Source organism: Bubalus kerabau, chromosome 2, assembly GCF_029407905.1.
Source record: "Bubalus kerabau isolate K-KA32 ecotype Philippines breed swamp buffalo chromosome 2, PCC_UOA_SB_1v2, whole genome shotgun sequence".
Taxonomy (NCBI): domain Eukaryota; kingdom Metazoa; phylum Chordata; class Mammalia; order Artiodactyla; family Bovidae; genus Bubalus; species Bubalus kerabau.
In genome coordinates this window covers 93,914,697-93,939,761 of record NC_073625.1, presented here as the reverse complement: position 1 = coordinate 93,939,761, position 25,065 = coordinate 93,914,697, and the positions used below count along the sequence as shown (strand labels likewise).

Sequence of the window (25,065 nt, the reverse complement as noted above, 5' to 3'; positions counted from 1 at the left end):
AGAATTTGCCAGGCTAAAATGTCTCCACAACTCTAATAAATCTGCTGGTAAATGGTCAGACTGTTGGCCCTCAGTGGGGATTTAAGTCCACTTCAATATTTGCTTCCCTCGTAGCTCAGGGCTGCCCTTGTAGCTCAGTCGGTAAAGAATCTGCCTGCAAAAGGAAACCTGGGTTCGATTCCTGGGTCAAAAAGATCCCCTGGAGAAGGAAATGGCAACCCACTCCAGTATTCTTGCCTGGAGAATCCATGGACAGAGGAGCCTGGTAGGTTCCCAGTCCATGGGGTCGCAAGAGTTGGACATGACTTAGCAACTAAACCACCACCACAATATTTGCAGCTTTGTGTAGACAGTAAGGAGATAGCACGAAAAAGAAAACATCTATCAAGGAACTGGAAGATTTTCCTCCTGGAGAATTTCTCTCTTAACCTTTCTAGAGAAATAGATACTGAAATCAATTATCTCTTCTTGAGTAAAGAATAGCAAAGAACATTGTTTTTACAGGAAAGAAAATTGCCTAAGACTCTCGAATACATTGGGCACTTTCTTAAGACTTGTCAGGTTCAACCGAACTTCTCTGTGCAATCCCAAATCATAATCCCAGTGCTTGCTTCAGCAGCACATATACCAAATCATAATTCCAAACCAGAATCTTCTCTAGTGATTTTGTCTACTGATAACTACTAATGAAAATCAAAATTTCTTCCCAAAAACAATTTTCAGCAGATGTGTGGTTAATTTTCTTTACTAGAATCAGACTGTAATAAATAATGATACTCAATGTTTCCATAGAAACAGAGTTTTCAAAATGAGACCTGATTGTAATCACAGCTTACTAACAGTGTCATTGAACTTATAAAAATGGCTTTCCTAATTCTAACAGTAACCATGGAATAAATAAACTGTCAAATATAAATTGAATTTATAATTTTTCTCTGTTTAATTGTATGGAAAAACAAACAAAAAATCACAAGTGGATTCTTTTAAGAGAAATTAAGTCAATATTTACTTGTTCTTATGTCTGATTACAAGTGACATAATATGTTTTTTAAAGTTAAGTACAGTTGATTTGCAATATTGTATTAGTTTTAGATGTACAGTAGGGTGATTTGGGGTTGTTTCATAGAGTATAATAATAGGTTTAACTACTTTAAAAATCACAAATTCAATATGATATCAATGCTTGTTTTTTTTTTTTAAGATAAAAATCAATATTTAACCATCAGTGGCAAATCACTCACCTCTTTTCACAGTAATCAGAGAGAAAAAGAACATACAATGTATTTTAACCTGTGCCACAAGGATAAGTTAAATAAAATTTGGGAATTTAGGCAATTATATTACTGTAATCTCTCTGTTTATTTATGAATTAATTAGTTATTCACAAGACACATATGTTTATTCAATATCTACTGTGTACTGGGTCTCTCAGTTGTTGTTCAGAATCCCTCTGCTGCTGCTAAGTCACTCAGTTGTGTCCAACTCTGTGTGACCCTCTGCACTGCCCCCACCAGGCTCCTCTGTCCATGGAATTCTCCAGGCAAGAATACTAGAGTGGGTTCTCATACATTCCTGCAGGGGATCTTCCCAACACAGGTATCCAAACTGGGTCTCCTACATTGCAGGAAGATTCTTTACAACTGACCTACCAGAAAAGTGTCATAGGTTAAAGAAATCATTGTCAGCATCAACATTATCTACTTATCTTTCTTCATAAGAAATTTTTACCTCCATTTCTTCCTTTCCTTCTATCAGCAATATAAGCCAGCAGCATGAAATGACACATAGTGCTGAACTGAATGTAATCTAGTGTCAACACTCATGATGCAACCAATTTAGATTTTGGAAAATTAAGACAGGTCAATATGAACTGAAGTTATGTGGGAGTTGATAGATGAATTGAAGTCGATCAATTTTAAATGGCTTTCAATTCAGTTCAGTTCAGTCACTCAGTCATGTCCGACTCTTTGCAACCCCATGGATCGCAGCACACCAGGCCTCCCTGTCCATCACCAACCCCCGGAGTTCACTCAGACTCACGTCCATCGAGTCAGTGATGCCATCCAGCCACCTCATCCTCTGTCGTCCCCTTCTCCTCCTGCCCCCAATCCCTCCCAGCATCAGAGTCTTTTCCAATGAGTCAACACTTCGCATGAGGTGGCCAAAGTACTGGAGTTTCAGCTTTAGCATCATTCCTTCCAAAGAACACCTAGGGCTGATCTCCTTCAGAATGGACTGGTTGGATCTCCTTGCAGTCCAAGGGACTCTCAAGAGTCTTCTCCAACACCACATTCAAAAGCATCAATTTTTTGGGACTCAGCTTTCTTCACAGTCCAACTCTCACATCCATACATGACCAGTGGAAAAACCATAGCCTTGACTAGATGGACCTTTGTTGGCAAAGTAATGTCTCTGCTTTTTAACATGTTGTCTAGGTTGTTCATAACTTTCCTTCCAAGGAGTAAGCGTCTTTTAATTTCATGGCTGCAGTCACCATCTGTAGTGATTTTGGAGCCCAGAAAAATAAAGTCAGCCACTATTTCCACTGTTTCCCCATCTATATGCCATGAAGAGATAGGACCAGATGCCATGATCTTCATTTTCTGAATGTTGAGCTTTAAGCCAACTTTTTCACTCTCCACTTTCACTTTCATCAAGAGACTCTTTAGTTCTTCTTCACTTTCTGCCATAAGGCTGGTGTCATCTGCATATCTGAGGTTATTTATATTTCTCCCGAAGTCTTGATTCCAGCTTGTGTTTCTTTCAGTCCAGCATTTCTCATGATGTACTCTGCATATAAGTTAAATAAGCAGGGTAACAGTATGCAGCCTTGATGTACTCCTTTTCCTATTTGGAACCAGTCTGTTGTTCCATGTCCAGTTCTAACTGTTGCTTCCTGACCTGCATACAGATTTCTCACGAGGCAGGTCAGGTGGTCTGGTATTCCCATCTCTCTCAGAATTTTGCACAGTTTATTGTGATCCACACAGTCAAAGGCTTTGGCATAGTCAATCTCAAAAATGACAGAATGATCTCTGTTCATCTCCAAGGCAAACTATTCAATATCATGGTAATCCAATCTATGCCCCGACCAGTGACCCTGAAGAAGCTGAAGTTGAACAGTTCTATCAAGTCCTACAAGACCTTTTAAAACTAACACCCCAAAAAGATGTCCTTTTCATTATAGGGGACTGGAATGCAAAAGTAGGAAGTCAAGAAACACCTGGAGTAACAGGCAAATTTGGCCTTGGAATACAGAATGAAGCAGGGCAAAGGCTAATAGAGTTCTGCCAAAAGCAACCACTGGTCATAGCAAACACCCTCTTCCAACAACACAAGAGAAGACTCTACACATGGACATCACCAGATGGTCAACACCAAAATCAGACTGATTAATTTTTTGCAGCCAAAGATGGGAAAGTTATATACAGTCAGCAAAAACAAGACTGGGATCTGACTGTGGCTCTGATCATGAACTTCTTATTGCCAAATTCAGAATTGAATTGAAGAAAGAGGAGAAAACCACTAGACCATCTGAGTATGACCTAAATCGAATCTCTTATGACTATAAAGTGGAAGTGAGAAATAGATTTAAGGGACTAGATCTGTTATACAGAGTGCTTGATGAACTATGGATGGAGATCATGACATTGTACAGGATACAGGAATCAAGACCATCCCCAAGAAAAAGAAATGCAAAAAACCTAAATGGCTGTCTGAGGAGGCCTTATAAATAGCTGTGAAAAGAAGGGAAGTGAAACACAAAGGAGAAAAGGAAAGATATAAGCATCTGAATGCAGAGTTCCAAAGAAGAGGAAGGAGAGATAAGAAAGCCTTTTTCATTGATCAATGCAAAGAAATAGAGGAAAACAATAGAATGGGAAAGACTAGAGATCTCTTCAAGAAAATTAGAGATACCAAGGGAACATTTTGTGCAAAGATGGGCTCAATAAAGCATAGAAATGGTAGGGACCTAAAAGAAGCAAAAGATATTAAGAAGAGGTGGCAAGAATACAGAGAAAAACTGTACAAAAAGGATCTTCACAACCCAGATAATCACGATGCTGTGATCACTCACCTAGAGCCAGATATCCTGGAATGTGAAGTCAAGTGGGCCTTAGGAAGCATCATTACAAACAAAGCTAGTGGAGATGATGGAATTCCAGTTGAGCTATTTCAAATCCTGAAAGATGATGCTGTGAAAGTGCTGCACTCAATATGCCAGCAAATTTGGAAAACTCAGCAGTGGACACAGGACTGGAAAAGGTCAGTTTTCATTCCAATCCCAAAGAAAGGCAATACCAAAGAATGCTCAAACTATCACACAATTGCACTCATCTCACACGCTAGTAAAGTGATGCTCAAAATTCAGCAATAAGTGAATTGTGAACTTCCAGATGTTCAAGCTGGTTTTAGAAAAGGCAGAGAAACCAGAGATCAAATTGCCAACATCCACTGGATCATGGAAAAAGCAAGCAAGTTCCAGAAAAACATCTATTTCTGCTACATTCAGTATGCTAGCAAATTTGGAAAACTCAACAGTGGCCACAGGACTGGAAAAGGGCAGTTTTCATGCCAACCCCAAAGAAAATCAATGCCAAAGAATCTTCAAACAACCTTTCAATTGTACTCATCTCATATGCTAGCAAAGTAATGCTGAAAAGTCTCCAAGTGAAGCTTCAACAGTTCACATGATCCATGAACTTCCAGATACTCAAGTTTGATTTAGATAAGGCAGCGGAACCAGAGATCAAATTGCCAACATCCACTGGATCACAGAAAAAGAAAGAGAATTCCAAGAAAACATCTACTTCTGCTTTATTGAATATGGCCAAAGCCTTTGATATGTGGATCACAACAACTGTGGAAAATTCTTAAAGAGAAAGGAATATGAGACCACCTTACCTGCCTCGTGAAAAATCTATATGCAGGTTAAGAGGCAACAGTTAGAACTGGACATGGAACAATGGACTGGTTCAAAACTGGGAAAGGATTATGTCAGGGCTCTATATCATCACCCAGCTTATTTAACTTATATCCAGAGTACATCATGCAAAATGCTGGGCTGGTTGAAACACAAGGTGGAATCAAGATTGCCAGGAGAAATATCAATAACCTCATATATGCAGATGACACCACCCTATGGCAGAAAGTGAAGAGGAAGTAAAGAGCCTCTTGATGAAAAAGAGAGATAAAAGTGAAAAATCTGGCTTAAAACTCAGCATTCAAAAATGAAGATCATGGCATCTGGTCCCATCACTTCATGGCAAATTCATGGGGAAACAATGGAAACAGTGAGAGATTTTATTTTCCTGAGCTCCAAAATCACCGCAGATGGTGACTGCAGCCATGAAATTAAAAGACGCTTACTTCTTGGAAGAAAAGCTATGACTAACCCAGACAGTTTATTAAAAAGCAGAGACATTATTTTACTGACAAAGGTCTGTCTAGTCAAAGCTATGTTTTTTCCATAGCATAGGTAGTCATGTGTGGATTTGAGAGTTGGACCATAAAGATAGCTGAGCACTGAAGAATTGATGCTTTTGAACTTGGTGTTGGGGAAGAATCTTGACAGTCACTTGCCCTGCAAACAGATCAAACTAGTCCATGCTAAAGGAAATCAGTCTTGAATGTTCATTGGAAGGACTGATACTGAAGCTGAAGCTCCAATATTTTGGCCATGTGATGTGAAGAACTGACTCAGTGGAAAAGACCATGATGCTGGGAAAGATTAAAGGCAGGAGGAGAAGGGGACAACAGAGGATGAGATAGCTGGGTGGCATCACTGACTCAATGTACATAAGCTTTAGCAAACTCCATGTTTTGGTGGTGGACAGGGAAGCCTGGCGTGCTGCAGTCCATAAGGCTGCAAGAGTCAGACATGACTGAGACTGAACTGACTAAGCTTCAAAAATCATAAACATTTTTTATGATTATTGTACAAAAATAATTTATAATCTCTGATATTTAAATTAATTCATGGTACATTGAATCTGCCTGAAATGCATATGAATCTGCCTGCAAAACAGAGACCTGGTTTCAATTCTTGGGTTGGGAAGATCTCCTAGAGAAGGAATTGGCAAACCACTCCATTATTCTTGCCTGGAGAATCCCATGGACAGAGGTGCCTGGCAGGCTATAGTCTGTGAGGTAACAAGAGTCAGACATGACTTAGTGACTAAGCTGCTGCTAACTTCTACTATGGTATACTGAAGAGTACACTAGGACTCATTCAGTTCAATTCAATTCAGTCACTCGGTCGTGTCCGACTCTTCGTGACCCCATGAATCGCAGCACGCCAGGCCTCCCTGTCCATCACCAACCCCCGGAGTTCACTCAGACTCATGTCCATCGAGTCAGTGATGCCATCCAGTCATCTCATCCTCCATCGTCCCGTTCTCCTCTTGCCCCCAATCCCTCCCAGTATCAGAGTCTTTTCCAATGAGTCAACTCTTCACATGAGGTGGCCAAAGTACCGGAGTTTCAGCTTTAGCATCATTCCTTCCAAAGAAATCCCAGGGCTGATCTCCTTCAGAATGGACTGGTTGGATCTCCTTGCAGTCCAAGGGACTCTCAAGAGTCTTCTCCAACACTACAGTTCAAAAGCATCAATTCATCAGTGCTCAGCCTTCTTCATATGCAGTCCAACTCTCACATCCATACATGACCACAGGAAAAACCATAGCCTTGACTAGACGGACCTTTGTTGGCAAAGTAATGTCTCTGCTTTTGAATATGCTATCTAGGTGGGACATAACTTTCCTTCCAAGGAGTAAGCGTCTTTTAATTTCATGGCTGCAGTCACCATCTACAGTGATTTTGAAGCCCAGAAAAATAAAGTCTGACACTGTTTCCACCGTTTCCCCATCTATTTGCCATGAAGTGATGGGACTGGATGCCACGATCTTCGTTTTCTGAATGTTGAGCTTTAAGCCAACTTTTTCACTCTCATCTTTCACTTTCATCAAGAGGCTTTTGAGTTCCTCTCCACTTTCTGCTTTAAGGGTGGTGTCATCTGTATATCTAAGGGTATTGATATTTTTCCCGGCAATCTTGATTCCAGCTTGTGTTTCTTTCAGTCCAGCGTTTCTCATGATGTACTCTGCATATAAGTTAAATAAGCAGGGTGACAATATACAGCCTTGACATACTCCTTTTCCTATTTGGAACCAGTCTTTTGTTCCATGTCCAGTTCTAACTGTTGCTTCCTGAACTGCATACAGATTTCTCAAGAGGCAGGTCAGGTGGTCTGGTATTCCCGTCTCTTTCAGAATTTTCCACAGTTTATTGTGATCCACATAGTCAAAGGCTTTGGCATAGTCAATAAAGCAGAAAAAGATGTTTTTCTGGAACTCTCTTTTCCATGATCCAGCAGATGTTGGCAATTTGATCTCTGGTTCCTCTGCCTTTTCTAAAACCAGCTTGAACATCAGGAAGTTCCCGGTTCATGTATTGCTGAAGCCTGGCTTGGAGTATTTTGAGCATTACTTTACTAGCATGTGAGATGAGTGCAATTGTGCGGTAGTTTGAGCATTCTTTTGCATTGCCTTTCTTCGGGATTGGAATGAAAACTGACCTTTTCCAGTGCTGTGGCTACTGCTGAGTTTTCCAAATTTGCTGGCATATTGAGTGCAGCACTTTCACAGCATCATCTTTCAGGATTTGAAATAGCTCAACTGGAATTCCATCATCTCCACTAGCTTTGTTCGTAGTGATGCTTTCTAAGGCCCACTTGACTTCACATTATAGGATGTCTGGCTCTAGGTCTCATTGGAGGACACTAATTTGATACTACCCAGATCTGGACAGAAGTCAGAGATACTTCTGTTGGACAAGGCAGAATACCTGTAAAAGACATGTTGTTGTTCAGTCATTAAGTCATGTCTGACTTTTAGCAACCTCATGAACTGTGGCACGCCATGTTTCCCTGTCCTTCACTGTCTCCTGGAGTTTGTTTCAACTCATGTCCATGGAGTCAGCAATGCCATCCAATCATGTCATCCTCTGCCACCCCCTTCTCCTCCTGCCCCCTGCATATCTAAGGTTATTGATATGCAGCCTATTCCATCCTATTTCCCCTTTGACTGCTAGCTATTAATGATTAATACAGAATGGGATTATAGAGACGTATTGTGAAAATTTCATATTCCCCTATAACCTTTCTGGATAATCAGTCTGAGTGCAAGTAAAGTGCAGGTTAGGAGAAAAAGGAGAATTTATAGCTGATTAACTGGGACATGGAAATTTGTGATGGTGGTTGTTTTCAATTGCCAAGTTGTGTGCGACATTATGCGACCCCATGGACTGCAGCACACCAGGCTTCCCTGTCCCTCACCATCTCCCAGAGTTCGCTCAAAAAATTCCAGTGTCTGGAAAATGAACATCTTAGGCCTAGGAGAAGGCAATGGCAAGCCACTCCAGTATTCTTGCCTAGAAAATCCCATGGATGGAGGAGCCTGGTAGGCTGCAGTCCATGGGGTCGCTACGAGTCCGACTCAACTGAGCAACTTCACTTTCAATTTTCACTTTCACACAATGGAGAAGGCAATGGCAACCCACTCCAGTGTTCTTGCCTGGAGAATCCCAGGGACGGCAGACTCTGGTGGGCTGCCGTCTATGGGGTCACACAGAGTCGGACACGACTGAAGCGACTTAGCAGCAGCAGCAGCAGCAGCAGCAGCAGGCCTAGGAAATGTTGGAAGTGTAAAAGGGAAACTAATGTTCTATCTGTCCCCTGGATCTATCTGACTCTAGTGGTAGCTGAGGTTGGCAGTCTGAGGGTTTGTCATTTCTCTCCACACATTATAGAAAAATTCATGTGGACATAACCAGTCCTGAATTATTCTGCTTTGGTTGAGGCTATTAATGGTAACTCACAAAGTTGATGTGTTCAGCTAACACCACTTTGTTTCTGCATGAATGACATAAATTCATATACTTCTGATGTCTGAATCGTTGTGCAGTTGATCAGTCATGTCCAGCTCTTTGCGACCCCATGGAATGCAGCAAGCCAGGCGTCCTTGTTCTTCACTATCTCCCAAAGTTTGCTCAAACTAAGGTCCATTGAGTGATGCTATCCAAAAATCTAACCCTTTGTCATTCTCTTCTCCTCCAGCCTTTAATCTTTCCCAGCATGAGGGTCTTCATCAATGAGTCAGCTCTTCATATAAGGTGCCCAAAGTATTGGACCTTCAGCATCAGTCCTTCCAATAACTATTCAGGGTTGATTTACCTCAGGATTAACTGGTTTGATCTTCTTGCAGTTCAAGGGACACTCAGGAGTCTTCTCTAACACTACAGTTAAAAAGCATCAATTCTTTGGCATCCAGTCTTCTTTATGGTCCAACTCTCACATCCACACATGAGTACTGGAAAAACCTTAGCTTTGACTAGATGGACCTTTGTCGATAAAGTATGTCTCTGCTTTTTAATACGCTGTCTAGGTTTGTCATACCTTTTCTTCCAAGGAGCAAGCATCTTTTAATTTCATGGCTGCAGTCACCATCTTCAGTGATTTCAGAGCCCAAGAAAATGAAGTTTCTCACTGTTTCTATTATCTTCCCATCTATTTGGCATGAAGTGATGGGATCAGATGCCATGATCTTAGTTTCTTGGATGTTGAGTTTTAAGTCAAGCTTTTCACTCTCCTCTTTCACCTTCATCCAGAGGCTCTTTAGTTCCTGTTCCCTTTCTGCCATAACTGTGGTGTCAGCAGCATATCTAAAGTTATTGATATTTCTCCCGGCCATCTTGATTCCAGCTTGTGCTTCATCCAGCCTGACATTTCGCATGATATACTCTGCATATAAGCTAAATAAGCAGGATGACAACATATGGCCTTTATATACTCTTTTCCCATTTTGAAAAAATCCATTGTTCCATGTCTGGTTCTAACTGTTGCTTCTTGACCTGCATACAGTTTCACAGGAGGCAGTAAGGTGGTCTGGTATCCCCATCTCTTGAAGAATTTTCCACTGGTGTTGTGATACACATAGTCAAAGGCTTTAGCATAGCTAGTGAAGCAGAAGTAGATGTTTTTCTGGAATTCTCTTGCCTTTTCTATGATCCAACAGATATTGACAATTTGGTCTCTGGTTCCTCTGCCTTTTTCAAATCCAGCATGAACATCTGGACATTCTTTGTGTATGTTTTGTTGAAGCCTTCCTTGCAGGATTTTGAGCATGACCTTGCTAATGAGCATGACCTTGCTAGCATGGGAAATGAATGCAATTATGCAACAGTTTAAACATTCTTTGGCATTGCCCTTATTTGAGATTGGAATGAAAACTGACCTTTTCCAGTCCTGTGGCCACTTCTGAGTTTTCCAAATTTACTGGCATATTGAGTGAAGCACATTCAGAGCATCATCTTTTAGGATTTGAAATAGCTAAGCTGGAATTTCATCATCTCTACTAGTTTTGTTCATAGTGATGCTTCTTAACGCCCACTTGATTTCACACCCCAGGATGTCTGGCTCTAGATGAGTGATCACACCGTCATGTTATTCATGTCATGAAGATCTTTTTTGTATAGTTCTTCTGAATATTATTGCCACCTCTTCTTAATATCTTCTGCTTCTGTTAGGTCTTTATTGTTTCTGTCCTTTATTGCGCCCATCTTTGTGTGAAATGTTCCTTTGATATCTCTATTTCTCTTTAAGAGATCTCTAGTCTTTCCCATTCTATTGTTTTCCTCTATTTCTTTGCATTGTTCACTTAATAAGGCTTCTTATCTCTTGTTGCTATTCTTTGGAACTCTGCATTCAGATGGGTATGTCTTTCTTTTTCTCTTTTGTCTTTCACTTCTTTTCTCAGCTATTTGTAAGGCTCCTCAGACAACCATTTTGCCTTTTTACATTTCTTTTTCTTGGGGATGCTTTTAATCAATGCCTCCTGTACAATGTTAAGAACCACCATCCATAGTTCTTCAGGCACTCTGTTTATCAGATATAAACCTTTTAATCTATTTGTCACTCCCACTGTATGATCATAAGGGATATGATTTAGGGCATACCTGAATGGCCTAGTGGGTTTCCCTACTTTCTTCAATTTAAGTCTGAATTTGGCAAGAATGAGTTCATGATCTGAGACACAGTCATCTCTTGGATTTGTTTTTGCTGACTGTATAGAGGTTGTCCATCTTCAACTACAAATAATGCAAACAATCTGATTTTGGTATTGACCATCTGGTGATGTCCATGTGTAAAACTGTCTCTTGTGTTGTTAGAAGAGGGTGTTTTCTATGTCTAAGTAGCCTCATGTTGTGCCATGTATGATAATTGAAGGTGAAAATACACCATGACATTGACCATACGGCTTAACCAAAGCAATATAATGATGAAATACAATATGAACTCTAGTGACCCATGCCCACCCTGGTTATATATTTATATACATGCAAAATGTCCCCATAAAATATCTTTTCATTAGGTATGGAGGTTGATTTTTGGCACATCTATTAGTCCTGTAATTTTATTGGCAGTGATACCTATATAGTCCTTTGAACTGCTATAACAAAAATGCCATAGACTGGGTAGCTTAAGTGACGCACATGAATACTCATAGACTGGAAACTGGGAAGTCTAAGATCAGAATGCTGGCAGAATTGGTGTATGGTGAAGGCCTGCTTCTTTTTTCATAGGTGGCCTTCTTCTCTCTATATTCTCACATTGTGGAGGGAGTAAGAGAACTCTTTGGAGACATTTTTATTAAGTGCATTAATTCAACCATGAGAACTCCACCCTCTTGACCCAATTCTTGCCCAAATGCTCCATCTCCAAATACCAATTATCCTGGGGATAGGTTATAATGTATGAATTTGGGGGAATATAAACATTAACTATAGCAACACCAAAAATCAGTAGGTCTGTCTAACCTGCCTTGCCTACATCACAACAGATAGTATCCTGGCCTAAGATATAGCCTGGTTGGCTAAAGTAAAATTAACTGTTCTTTCCTTAGACATATTTACAGATGGCTGATTCTGGGTCCTACTGAGCAAAATTGAAGTCAGTCAGTACTGAGTTTGACGTGGTGCTTGGAGTCCTGTTGATTATAACCAAAATATCATATCAGTAAAAACAGAATTGATTTTACACCAGTCTGCTGGGTAAAATTAACCAGAGTGTTTGACAGAGTGGCATATTGAAAATGTGAGTTTTGCTGAGAACATGCAGGGCAGGGGATAGATTCCTAGAAAGGATGACCTGCTTTGGGCTTTGAAGCACTTGCATATTCCTCCTGGGTATGCCAAGAATATAGCCTCTGATTGCCCTTTACTTGGTTCAGTTCTCAGAAAGCAACTTTGAGGAGGAAACAACCCTTCCCAAAGAGCAGGTTTCCTTCTAATCCCTATAAAAGCAGTAAGCCCTCCCAGTTTGGGGGTTACCTCAGGAAATACAGCCCACAGGGGTGTGCAGGTATCTACAAAAGACCCTTTATATCTTACTATAGGTTAAGGGAGGGTCTTTTCAGGTGGCTCAGTGGTTAAAAAATATCCACCTGCAAATGCACGAAACCGAGGGTCAATCCCTGGGTCAGGAAGATCCCCTAGAATGGTGGTGGTGGTTTAGTTGCTAAGTTGTGCCCAACTCTAATGACCCCATAGGACTGTAGCCTGCCAGGCTCCTCTGTCCATGGGATTCCCCAGGAAAGTATACTGGAGTGGGTTGTCATTTCCTTCTCCACCCCTAGAGTAGGAAGAGGAAACCAGCTCCATTATTCTTGCCTGGAAAATTCTATGGACAGAGGAACATAGCAGATTATACAGTTCATGGGGCTGCAAAGACTTGGCACGACTAAACAATTGAACAAAAGCATGGGTTAGGGGAGCATGAGAACCAACACAAATCAATGTGAATTTCTGGCTGCTCCTCTTTGAATAGTAAGTCCTCTGTCTTCCATCAAAGACTCCTATGTTTTCTGCAAGGCCATATAAAACAATAATAGGATAATTATTTAGCTTGTAAACAGGGTAAAATCCCAGACCCTTCCAGATCTTGTCAACAAAAAAAAGTTGTCTGCTCCACTGCTCCTTGAGAGGAAAATTTATCATTGGTAGAAAGGTCCAGTGATTTCTAGCTGTAACTATAAGTTTCAGAATATGAATTTTTACACCTACTTACTGCTCTGTTCTGGATTTTTGTAATTCAGATAAAACACTTAACCTCTTGATTCCTTATTTTTCTTCCCACATTTTTTATGTAGATAATAACAGGTAAGTTTCTAAGTTTAGGTTTTCTTAAGTGCTTTGGCATGTTTGGATTTAAAACAATGTTTTGTATTCAAGAGCCAAGTTTCACACCACAAAAGAATCTGTAAAGTCCTCCATCTCCTTTATTTCTTTATATCTTCAACTTCCTCCACACATTTTCCATGAATTTATAGACCTGAGGATATGCCACTAAGATTGAGAACCAAAAGATCAGTATCTTCAAGATCAGCAAAGAGAAATTTTTAGGGAGATACTGGTGAAAATTATAATAATCTACTTCTTATATGCTGAATTTGGGGATAACAAAGTACATCCCTAATGAAAAACACATTTATACTCAATTACTATAGACATAGTAGTGAAACCACCCATTATATTTCTTAATATGAAGGCTGAAATTATGGTAGAGATATTGCTTAACTTTTTTTTTTAACCTATTAACTTTGCTCTTGTCTTTTTATACCATCTCTAACCAATCATACCTACCTGGGGAACTAGTATACATATGAATTTTTGCATCATGTTTGCATGATTCCAATTTCTGAGAATGTTTGTTAACTTATTATTTTAAAATACCATTTAGAAATTAAAGGCAGAAAATTACGTTTTAGCTCTCAGAAGGACTGTTAGGTTTCTTTGGACTGAATAATTTTTATCTTCTGTATGATGATAGTAATTCCTTAGAATGCTTTTATGGGAATCAGGACTTCCCTGGTGGCTTAGATGGTAAGGCATCTGTCTACAATATGGGAAACCTGTGTTCAATCCCTGGGTAGGGAAGATCCCCTGGAGAAGGAAATGGCAATCCACTCAGTACTATTGCCTGGAAAATCCCATGGACAGAGGAACCTGGTAGGCTACAGTCCATGGGGTCACAAAAAGTCGGACACAACTGAGTGAACTCACTTTCCTTTAGATAAATACAGAATTAAATACTTCAAAAAATAAAAAGTGCTATTTTTATATAAAGCATGTGTATCAGTTTCCTAGCACTGTCATAACAGAGCAGCACAGACTGGTAGGCTTAAGACAACAGATATTTATTCTCCCAAAGTTCTAGAGGCCAGAAGTCCAAAATCAAGGTGTTGACTGGGCCACGCTTTCTTGGAGTCTCTAGAGCGGAATCTTTCCTTGCCTATTCCAACCTCTGATAGCCTCAGGTGTTTTCTGGCTCGTGGCAGCCTAAGTTCTATCTCTGCCTCCATATTCACTTAGCATTCCCTCCTCCTGGGTCTGCCCTCTTCTAAGGCCACTCATCATATTAGATTAAGGGTCCACACTACTCTGGTACAACCTCATCTTAATTCAATAATTTTTATCTGCAATGATCCTATTTTCAAACAGCACCACATTCTAAAGAAATGGGGGTTAGATAAACATTTTCAGGGGCCACAATATAACTTTTAATAGTTCACCTCTGGCTTCCAAAATTTAAGGCCTGCCTACATGCAGAATGGGCTTCCCTGATAGCTCAGCAATAAAGAATCTGCCTGCCAATGCAGGAGACATGGGCTTGATCCCTGGGCTGGGAAGATCCCCTGGAGAAAGAAATGGCAACCCACTCCAGTATTCTTGCCAGGGAAATATCATGTACAGAGGAGCCTGGTGGGCTACAGTCTACTGGGTCGCAAAGAATCAGACATAACTGAGTGACTAAACAGCAACAACAATGACTACATGCAGAATACCCAACATGCCCGAAAGTCCTAACCATTCAGCATCAACAACTGGTGAAAAATCTCATCTAAATATCAATCACTTACTATTTTAAACATCATCTTAGTTATGAATGAGACTCAAAAAAGTATTCATCTTGGAGCAAAATTCTTTTCTATCTATCAACCTGTGAAACCAGACAACTTATCGGCTTCCAAAATACAATAGTAGGACAGTCATAGGATAGATATTCCCATTCTAAAAGAGAAAAACTAGAATGAAAACAAGGGTCATGGATCCTATGCACTTCTAAAATCTAGCAGGGCAATATTCCCATTAGACAGCAAAGTTTGAGAACAATCAGTCCCCTGTGGCTTGATTCTGTGCCTCTCACAGGACATTGGGGGTGTTCACTTAGCCCATGGGGAGAACTGCTCTTCAGGGGTGTCCAGGAAAGGGCCTGTAGTGGTGAGGCTCCCCATTTGTGAGTGATATCTACATATCTGCAGAATCATCTGTAAACCAGGCTCAGACTTTATTTTCCTCAGCTAATTGACTGGTTTTCCCCATGAGACCAAAGGTGTGGGCCAGAAAAATAGTGTAACAGGAGTGAGGACCATGGGCATTTGAGTAACATTTTTATTTAACTTACTTATGTCTTCAGGGCCTGCTGACCCTGAGCTCATATGTACCACTTCCATTTGATACCTGAGTGCTGCTGTGCACACCCAATCTTATGGTTTGGTAAGCTGAATAGCACTCAGTTTATGATGAGCAGCTTAATTTGCATGGTAAATTGGTGGACATGATTAAACATTCACTCTCTGCTAAGACCCAATAGTGGGATTTAAAACTGCAATGTATCTTGTAGGGGGTACATTTCAACCCATAACATCTTGATAATTACCAACAATAGCAATTATATTTATTTGCACTGAGTTATTCCTACCTTCACAATGTTGAACTATGTCAATGAAATTCTAGCTTTGTCTCACTTTAATAACTTGGTTTTTTAAAATAAGATAACAAATGCTATTTTTAGTAAGCCAGGTAGAAGGGTTTACTTTTGCTAACAAAGCAGAGTGAGTAAGTATAGGGTCATGTGCAGTCATCATCCTAAATTCCAAAATGTTTCAATTAAAATAACACTACCTATTACTAATAACTATCATTTACCCATTACCCTACAAATATTTATTGTGTTCCTAGTATGTTCCAGGCATGATTCTAAATTTTGGGCCAAGGAAATGAACAGAATAGGCAAGTCTCCTGCTGTCATGGTTCCTATAGCTGGAGGAGACAGACAAGTAAATTAAAAATACATAACATAAATTCAGCTGGTGATTGATAAGCATTTAGAAAAAAAAATAAAGTGTTCAAAAGAGATAGTGTCTGAGTTGAGCACACTATATCAGCTTTGCATCAGGCATTTTACTATTCATTTTGCTTATTATTACACTGAAACTTCAGTATTTATAAAACAAATATTAAAAGTCTTCCCAAATATTTTCTATTTCAGTTTTTCTGGAGAGAAAATTGAGGGAGAGATTGAGTAAAATCTCTGTCATCATTCAAATAGTTAGAAGTGCCATAAATCAAAAGCAAGTCTATTTCTCCTCAAAAGACTGTTTTCTCAAATTCTGCATTACATCTCTGCATAGTAGTTTATATTGTGCTCAACATGGAGAAGCAACCAGAGTGTTCTGGAGGACTTATCATAGCTTATTTGCACTTCTCTTTCCTTTTCCTTAGCCTATTATTTGTATATACAAGTAGTACCTATTGTAATCTACCCCATTGTGAGTTTCTATAATTGTGCTTCCTATTTTGGTAAGAATCCTTTCATATACACCTGCTTTATCTCCATTAAAATATTGTTCTCATATGGGCAGAACAATGAAATAGGTGAAAAAAACCATGTTTTATGAGCTATGGTATCCACAAGTGCCCAAATCCTGCCCTTGACTCTCCATACACACACACTCTTATAAGGCCCTAGATAAAATAGATGCACAGACAAGCAGGAAAAAAAAGTATTTATTATTGGTAGTTGTGCATTCATGCCAAATTCCAAAGGGATAGCCTGTGCCTACATCTAAACTTATAAATAAAGCATGCCACAAAACCCAAACTAAATTTCAGTTCTTATGACGCTTATTTCAAGAAAATGGAGAACATATCCACTATTGAAAAGAGTCAGATGATATAATATGATTAATGTAATACCTAAGGTAAACTTTTTAGAATATTTTTTCATCCCATTTTTTAAACATTTCTGTTTAGGGAACAGAATAAAAACTATTTCTAAGAAAGTATGTTCATCTCAAGTGAGCATCTAAATATGATGTACAAAAATATCCATGGTTCAAAAAAATGGTTCTGGAGCAGCCTATTACAAAAGTATAAAGTTGTTTACCAATGCTACAGCATGTACAAAAATTAATTAAAATGGATCATAAACTTAAATGTAAGAGCTAAAAAGATAAAACTATTAGAAGAAAACACAAGACTGAATCACAATTATTTCGAGTCAGCCAGCAGGCTCTTAGATATGACATCAAAAGCTTAAGCAATGAAAAACAAAATAGGTAAATTGGGCATCGTCAAAATTAAAAATCATTCAAGTTTCCAAAGACAGTATCATAAAAGTGAAAAAACAATCCAGGTAATTACGATTTTCAGTTTCACACATAAGGAGCTTCTGTTGCCACTCCATCCGAACAATAGGTAAAACACCGAACAGACTAAAAAATCAGCAGACACATGAATAACATGACCCTCAAAGTAAGGGAAGAGTGGAGACTCAGAAGCAGAAACATCATGGGAACCAGCAAAGCAGAAGTAGGAAAACATTAAATGTAGCTGGTGAATTGCTAGAGGTTAAACACCAGGGGAACCTACTCATTGATAGCCCATACAATATTGTAAAATTTACAACCAGGAAATGGACCAAGTTCCCACAGTAAATATCAGAAAAATAAAATAAAAATACCCTCCTGCTTCAGGCAGGGAAAGGGGAAAAAGAGCCATTTTTAAATGCCCTGGAGCTCTAACAGGTTCTTCCCTCAGGGTGAAGCTAGTTAAACAGTGCCTATTTATTAGGATGTTATTAGAGCTTCACTGCACTGAGAGAGGGAAACACTCCACTCAAACTCACTCTACCCAACCTGTCCCACCTGAGGGAAGTTAAAAAAGAACCAGAAAGCATCTTCTGAAGTTCACAGTCCACAGGCATAGGTGCACTAAAAGACTGAAACTTAATATTAGGTCTATAGATTGACCACCACATTTTTAAAGGCCTATTTATAGCGCTTCCTTTTACCCAGTACATCACGTCTGGCTGTCATGAAAAAAATTAAAAGTTTCACCAAATTGAGACGCAAATTGAATCTATGTCAATTTGAGTAGACAGAGCAAGTATCAGAACCATACATGGCAGGGATGTGGGAAATGTAAGACCAAAAGTTTAAAACTATTATTAATATGCTATGTGTTCTGACAGACAAATTAGCATGCATGCACAGATGGGCAATAAAAACAGAGAGATGGACATCTTAAGAGAGAATCAAAAAGAAATTCTAGGAATTAAAAAATTACTTAAGATGAAATGTAAATGCCTTGATAGACTTTTTAATAGACTGGGATCCAATGAGGAAAGTATCTTTGAACTAGATATATATCAATAGCATCATTGAAAGGAAAAAAGAACAGAGGTTTTTGTTTCAAAAAAAATGAAAAATGGAACAGAATATACAATGATTATGAGACAACTACACAAGGTGTGAAAGTCACTTGGTCATGTCTGACTCTTTGCAACCCCATGGACTATACAGTCCATGGAATTCTCCAGGCCAGAATATTGGAGTGGGTAGTCTTTTCTTTTTCCAGGGGATCTTCCCCAACCAGGGATCAAACCCAGGTCTCCCACATTGCAGGTGGATTCTTTACCAGCTGAGCCACAAGGGAAGCCCAAGAGGACTGGAGTGGGTAGCCTATCCCTTCTCCAGCGGATCTTCCCAACCCAGGAGTCGAACCAGGGTGTCCTTCATTGCAGGCAGATTCTTAAACAACTGAGCTATCAGGAAAGCCCTCATATGCACAATGGTGGTGGTGGTTTAGTCGCTAAGTCGTGTCCAACTCTTGAGACCCTATGGACTGTATGTAGCCTGCCAGGCTACTCTGTCCATAGGATTCTCCAGGCAAGAATACTGCAGTGGGTTGCCATTTCCTTCTCCAGGATGCATAATGGGAAGAACAAAAAGAAAAGAAGGAAAGAAACAGAAGAAATATTTGAAACAACACTGACTGAGAATTTCCCCCTAATGTCAGACACCAAACCGCAGACCCAGGAAGTACAGAATGGCAAGAAGGATAAATGAAGAAGAAGAAGAAAATAGGAGGAAAAAAAAAAAAAAAAAAAACTACTCCTAGGCATATTATTTCAAACTACAGAAAGTCAAAGATACAGTTCTAAGAAAAGCCAGAGAAATAAAACATCTTATATATATAGGAATAATATAAGAATTACATCCAATGTCTCCCCAGAAACCATGCAAGCAAGAAGAAAGTTGAGTGAAATATTTAAACTGTTGAGAGAGAAAAAAGCGACAACAACAACAAACTGTAACTGTATACTCTACAAAATTTTTCATTAGAAGTAAAGGAGAAATATTTTCTCACAAACAAATATGGAAGGAATTCATTGCAGGCAGACCTTACTTACAAGAAACATATAAGGAAGTTCTTTCAGAACAATGTAGAAGAAATGGATATATCCCTAGACATACACAATTTACCAAGACTGAATCATGAAGAAATGAAAAATCTGATCAAATAATGAGTAAGAATCAGTAATCAAAAACCTCCCACCTAAGAAAAGCCCTAGACCAGATGATCTTAACTGGTGAATTCTACCAAGTTTTTAAAGAAAAATTAACACCAGTCCTTCTCAAACTCTTCCCCTAAAGAAGCCAAAACTCATTTTAAGCGGCCAACATTAATTACCCTGATATCAAAATAAGATAAGGAAACTACAAGAAAAGAAAACTACAGACAAAATATCCCTGTTGAATATAGATGCAAAATTTACCAATAGAATACTAGCAAATTGAGTTCAACAGTACTCTAAAAAAATCATTCACCACAAGCAAGTGGGATTCATCACTGGAATTTCCAAATGTTCACAATACATAAAATCAATGTGATACAACACATTAAAAGAATGAAAAATGCATATAATATCATCCTAATGGATGCAGAAAAAAAGAATCTAACACTATTCTTTCTCAATAAATTGAGTATAGAAGGAATGATAAAATCCTCAATAAGTTGAGGATAGAATTCAATAAGTTGAATATAGAAGGAACATACCTCAATACAGTAAGAATTATTTATAACAAACTCATTGCCAACATCATACTCAGTGGTAAAAAAGCTGAAAGCTATTTTCCTAAGATCAGGCACAAGACAAGGGTGCCCACTCTCCAGTCCTATTTAACCACATTACTGGCAGCCCTAACTAGAGCAACGAGGGAAAAATAAGTGGTAAAAATAAGTAATAGGCAGGTAAATAAATCAATAAACAAACAGATATATAAGTTAATAAATGGAATAAAGTAAAAAATGGAACAGAAGAAGTAAGATTGTCTCTTTTTTTGCTGATGATAAGGTTTTATATATAAATATATCCTAAAGACTCTGCAAAAAACTATAAAACTACTTAACATATTCAGTAAACTGCAGGATTAAATATTAATGTACAAAAATCTCTAGGATTGGGGGAGGAGATCAAGATGACAGAGTAGGACACAGAATTCACTTTCCTCAGCAAACACATCAAAAATACATCCACATGTGGAAACGATTCTCACAGAATATCAGCTACAAGCTAGTATAAGATCCCTTATAGAACCAAAGCTTTAAGAAAGCTTTCCCCCTGCTAGTATGCACAGCGGCCAGGTACTGAAACTTAGGCTTCTGCGCACAAACTGGGGAGAGGACACGGTTTTAACAGCTCAAATGGCCTGTAGTGTGGTCCGGGCTGCCATCTTTAAACTGAGCAAGAGAGGGAGGTCAGTTCACCATAGAAGACCCATTATGAGTGCACATGGGGTGGGGTGTGGGTTTGCGTTAGGACCCCAGTTGTCAGCATGCCCATAGCAGGGTGCAGCTCTGAGGCAGGAGGCTTTGTAAGCATGCACAGGCTGGGAGCAGGGCTGACATCAAAGCTAGTTACCAGCACTTCCTCAACAGGGGCAAGTCCAGAGGCAGGTCCAGAAGCAGCCGACTTTGTTGGCGCACACAAGGGGTGGTGACGAACATCACAGACTCTCACCTGCCTGGTGGAGAGCCCTTAAATACAAAGCAGCTCCATTGCCAGTGGGAGTGCTCCAGTTCTGCTTACCTCACACCACAGCTTGGAACTCGAAGTGGGGAAGGTTGAGGAAAGAGATAAAAGCTGTAAAAGGGCACAAACTTCCACTTATAAGATGAATAAGTTCTGAGGATCTAATGTAAAGCATGATCAGTAGTTTTAACAATATTTTACTGTATACTCAAAAGTTGCTATGAGGGTAAATCTTAAAAGTTCTCATCTCAAAAAAAAAAAAAAAAAGTAATTCTATGAGGTGGTGGATGTTATAGATATGTTAACTTTTGTAGTAATCATTTCTCTTTATGTAGATGTATATCAAATCATCCGACTCTACATCTTAAACTCACACAATGTTACAAATTATATCTAAATAAAGCTGGGAAAGAAAGGATCTTTAAGGAGAAGAATAATATGGGTCAGAAATTCAGATCTATATAATGTAAAGAAGAATATTAAAAGTAACAAGTGAAGAGAAAGTAAAATCACTTGGGTCAGCCCAGGTGGCTCAAAGATAAATAATCCACCTGCTAACACAGAAGCTGCAGGAGATGAGGGTTTTATCCCTGGGTCAGGCAGATCTACTGGAGAAGGAAATGGCACCCAACTCCAGTATTCTTGCCTGGAAAATTCTATGAACAAAGGAGCCTGGCGGTCTACAGTCCATGGTGTCATGAAGAATTGGACACGACTTAGCAGGCATGCACACACACACAGCAAAGTAAGAGCCACAATTTTTTAAATTTTTAATTGATGTAACAATCAACAATTTGTTCAAAATAATAAGGCCAACAATGTAGAGAAAATATGCTTGTGTATGTATCTTATGTAAAGCACGATCAGTAGTTTTAACAATATTGTACTGTATACTCAAAAGTTGCTATGAGAGAAAAATCTTAAAATTCTCATCACCAAAAAAAAGTAATTCTATGTATGCATGTGTATGCATGCTTATATATAAGTGAAATGAATGATAGCAATTTAAAAGGCACAAAAGGGAAAAATTATAATTATTTTGTTATTAGAAGGTACACTACCTATGAAGTGATGTAGTGTTATTTGGAAATGGATATGGATACCTGTATATTTATGTTGCAAACTCTAGGGCAGCCACTTAAAAAGAAGTTAACAAGTAAACGCTATGAAAAGACAGAAAATAGAATTCTAAAAAATTCTTAATTAAAAATATAAAAAGCAAAAAAAAAAAAAAAACCACTACAAAAGGCAGAAAAACAGTGGGGAAAAAAAGAACAAAGGCAACAACTAGAAAACAGTAAGGAATACAGTAAATATTAATTAAATTATGTCAATAATCACTTTGTGATCAGTAGGCTAAATGCACCAATTAAACAAATTGTCAGAGTGGAGCAAGAAAACAAGACTCATTCTTATGTTGTTTACAAGAAATTAACTTTAAATATAGACACAGACAGGTTAAAAGCAAATGAATGGAGAAAAATATACCATTCTAACACTAATCAAAACAAGCAGGAGTAACTATACTAATTTCAGTCTAAGCATACTTGAAAGCAAGAAAATTTATCAGGGCTAAAGAAGAACACAACCTAATGGTAAAGGAGTCAATTCTCCAAGAAGATGTAACAATTCTTAACATGTATGTGTCAGGAAACAGAGCATCAAACCATGTAAGGCAAACACCAACAAAACTAAAATGAGAAATACCAATACATGAATGTATTATCATAGTTGGAGACATCAACACCTTTTTACAGAAATGAGCATACGCAGCAGGCAGAATATCAGTAAGGACACAGGTGAACTCAACAATCCATCAACTACTTTTTTTACAAGAACAACAATATACATTCTTCTCAAGTTCACATGGAAAACTGAAATATTTTTCTGGGCCATAAAACATACTTTAACAAAATTAAAGAATAGAAATCTCACAATGTCTACTCTCAGACCACAATGGAATTAACTAGAAATAAGTAACAGAAAGATAAGTGAAAAATCCCAAAATATGTGGAGATTAAACAATATATTTCTAGTTAATACATGGATCAATTAAGAAATTTCAAGTAAATTAAAAACTATTCTGAACAAAATGAAAATACAACCTGTCAAAATATGTGGGATTCAGTGAAAGCAGTACTAAGAGGAAAATTTATAGCACGTGATGCATATATTAGAAAAGAAGTCTAAATTTTCACCTGAGGGAACTGGAAAAATAGCAAATGAAATCCACATAAGCAGAAGAAAAGAATAATGACACAAGAGATTTCAGAAAAACTGAGTTTTGAGACTCTATAGTGCTTAGTGATCTGGCTTTCCCCACTTGCTGTCTTATATAGCACCTGAAGGCTTTTGAAGATTCTTTTTTGAAGAATCTCTGTTGCCTGAATAAGAGTCATAAATATCTTAAGGCCACAATTACTAACATGCTGAAGAATAAAGTTAAAAACAAATGCAGAGGTAAGAATGAGAATGAACCAGAAAAAAAGAGCTGGTGTTCAAAGAGGATGGACAAGAATATATGCTCAAATAAAAAAGTGTTGAGAAATGGATAATTAGAAGTGATGTGTTTTGATGGTGTAAAGATGTTATATCACATCAAGGGGTGATTGAGGAAAAAATTTGTATAAATACCTCTGACATCATATTGATTAGTCTATGGATAACTAAGATAACAAAGTTGGTATAATTTTAAAATACAATGCAGATAAAGCTAGATGACTTTTCAAGTGTGCTTAAATTCAATAAATACAATTTCATTTGGTCTGGGTGGTATATACATAACCCATTTGATGACATTTGAAATGATAAAGAAATTATGATAATATCTAATTTGAACTAACATTTTACGTTACAATTTTTCTGAGGATTGTTTTATAATTTGGATTTCAACTATGATCTGGTTAAAAAAGATTATAATTTTATTAGTGTGAGAGAAACTTGTTAAAGCAGACTGATTTATTTCTCAGGCATCTGCTTCTCCTTAAAGGTTGGTAATGCCAAATATCTTAAGCAAAAAGTTAAAGCCACTTTGTTATTTTGCTACAATGGAACTTAAAATAAAAAACCCCATTTTCTATTTAAAAGGAGGGAAAAAAGCCTTTCTGACTTTGACTGCTTCTGGTAAGTAAATGGATGTTTTGAATAAACCATTGACCCTTTACTCATTAAGGAGCATGATTAAGCCATAGTTCTGATTAGCTTGTTGCCTGTACAGAGTCTTCCTATATACTCTAGTTACCAAGATATTCCTTTGAGGTTTTGGCACAATGTAAGAGAGGGAGAAATCTACACTTGAAGTAAGATAGTTCTATTTTATATATTTAAGTGGCATGTGGCAATTTTTTGCTAATTTTGACAGCATATACATTCTTTTCATGATTTTATTTTCCTACTATAAACATACCAACAAAAAAGCATTCTCAAAACTCAGTGTTTTGAACCTGGATTTTAATAACAATTTTGAATTTGTAAAGTCAGTAGCTGCAAAAATTCCACACCAGGTGGCACTCAGTAATCTTAACAGTGCATAAATTGATGTTTCATAACTTATTTTTTCACTATTTGTGCATAGGAAATTTCCCAAGTGAGAAAATTTATTTTGATCATATGCATGTATGTAGAATTTTTATAGCATAAAACATTATTTTAAAAGTGTCATTTTATTTTCAGAACTCATATACATGTAAGCTACAACTTACATGTTTGAACAACATGTTTGATAGTTTTTAGAAAAAGACAATGTGTACAAGTTGCTGTAAAATTTTCATGTTCGTACAACTTAAGAATTTATAAACTATTCAAATTATCTGTAAACTGGGGGGAAAGAGGGAATAACAGCTTCTTAAGAA

The 25,065-nt window shown here is 38.1% G+C and overlaps 1 long non-coding RNA gene across 3 annotated transcripts in view; it reads right to left on the bottom strand.

Annotated features, from left to right (window-relative positions):
* LOC129643477 (uncharacterized) overlaps positions 1–21,233 on the bottom strand; it is a 70,304-nt gene extending 49,071 nt beyond the window's left edge. For 2 of the 3 annotated variants that reach the window (XR_008710325.1, XR_008710323.1), the window contains exon 1: positions 21,104–21,233. This is a non-coding gene — a long non-coding RNA (uncharacterized LOC129643477). The remainder of the gene's footprint in view (positions 1–21,103) is intronic. The other variant, XR_008710324.1, reaches the window with a different exon arrangement.
* Positions 21,234–25,065: the final 3,832 nt, after the last annotated feature.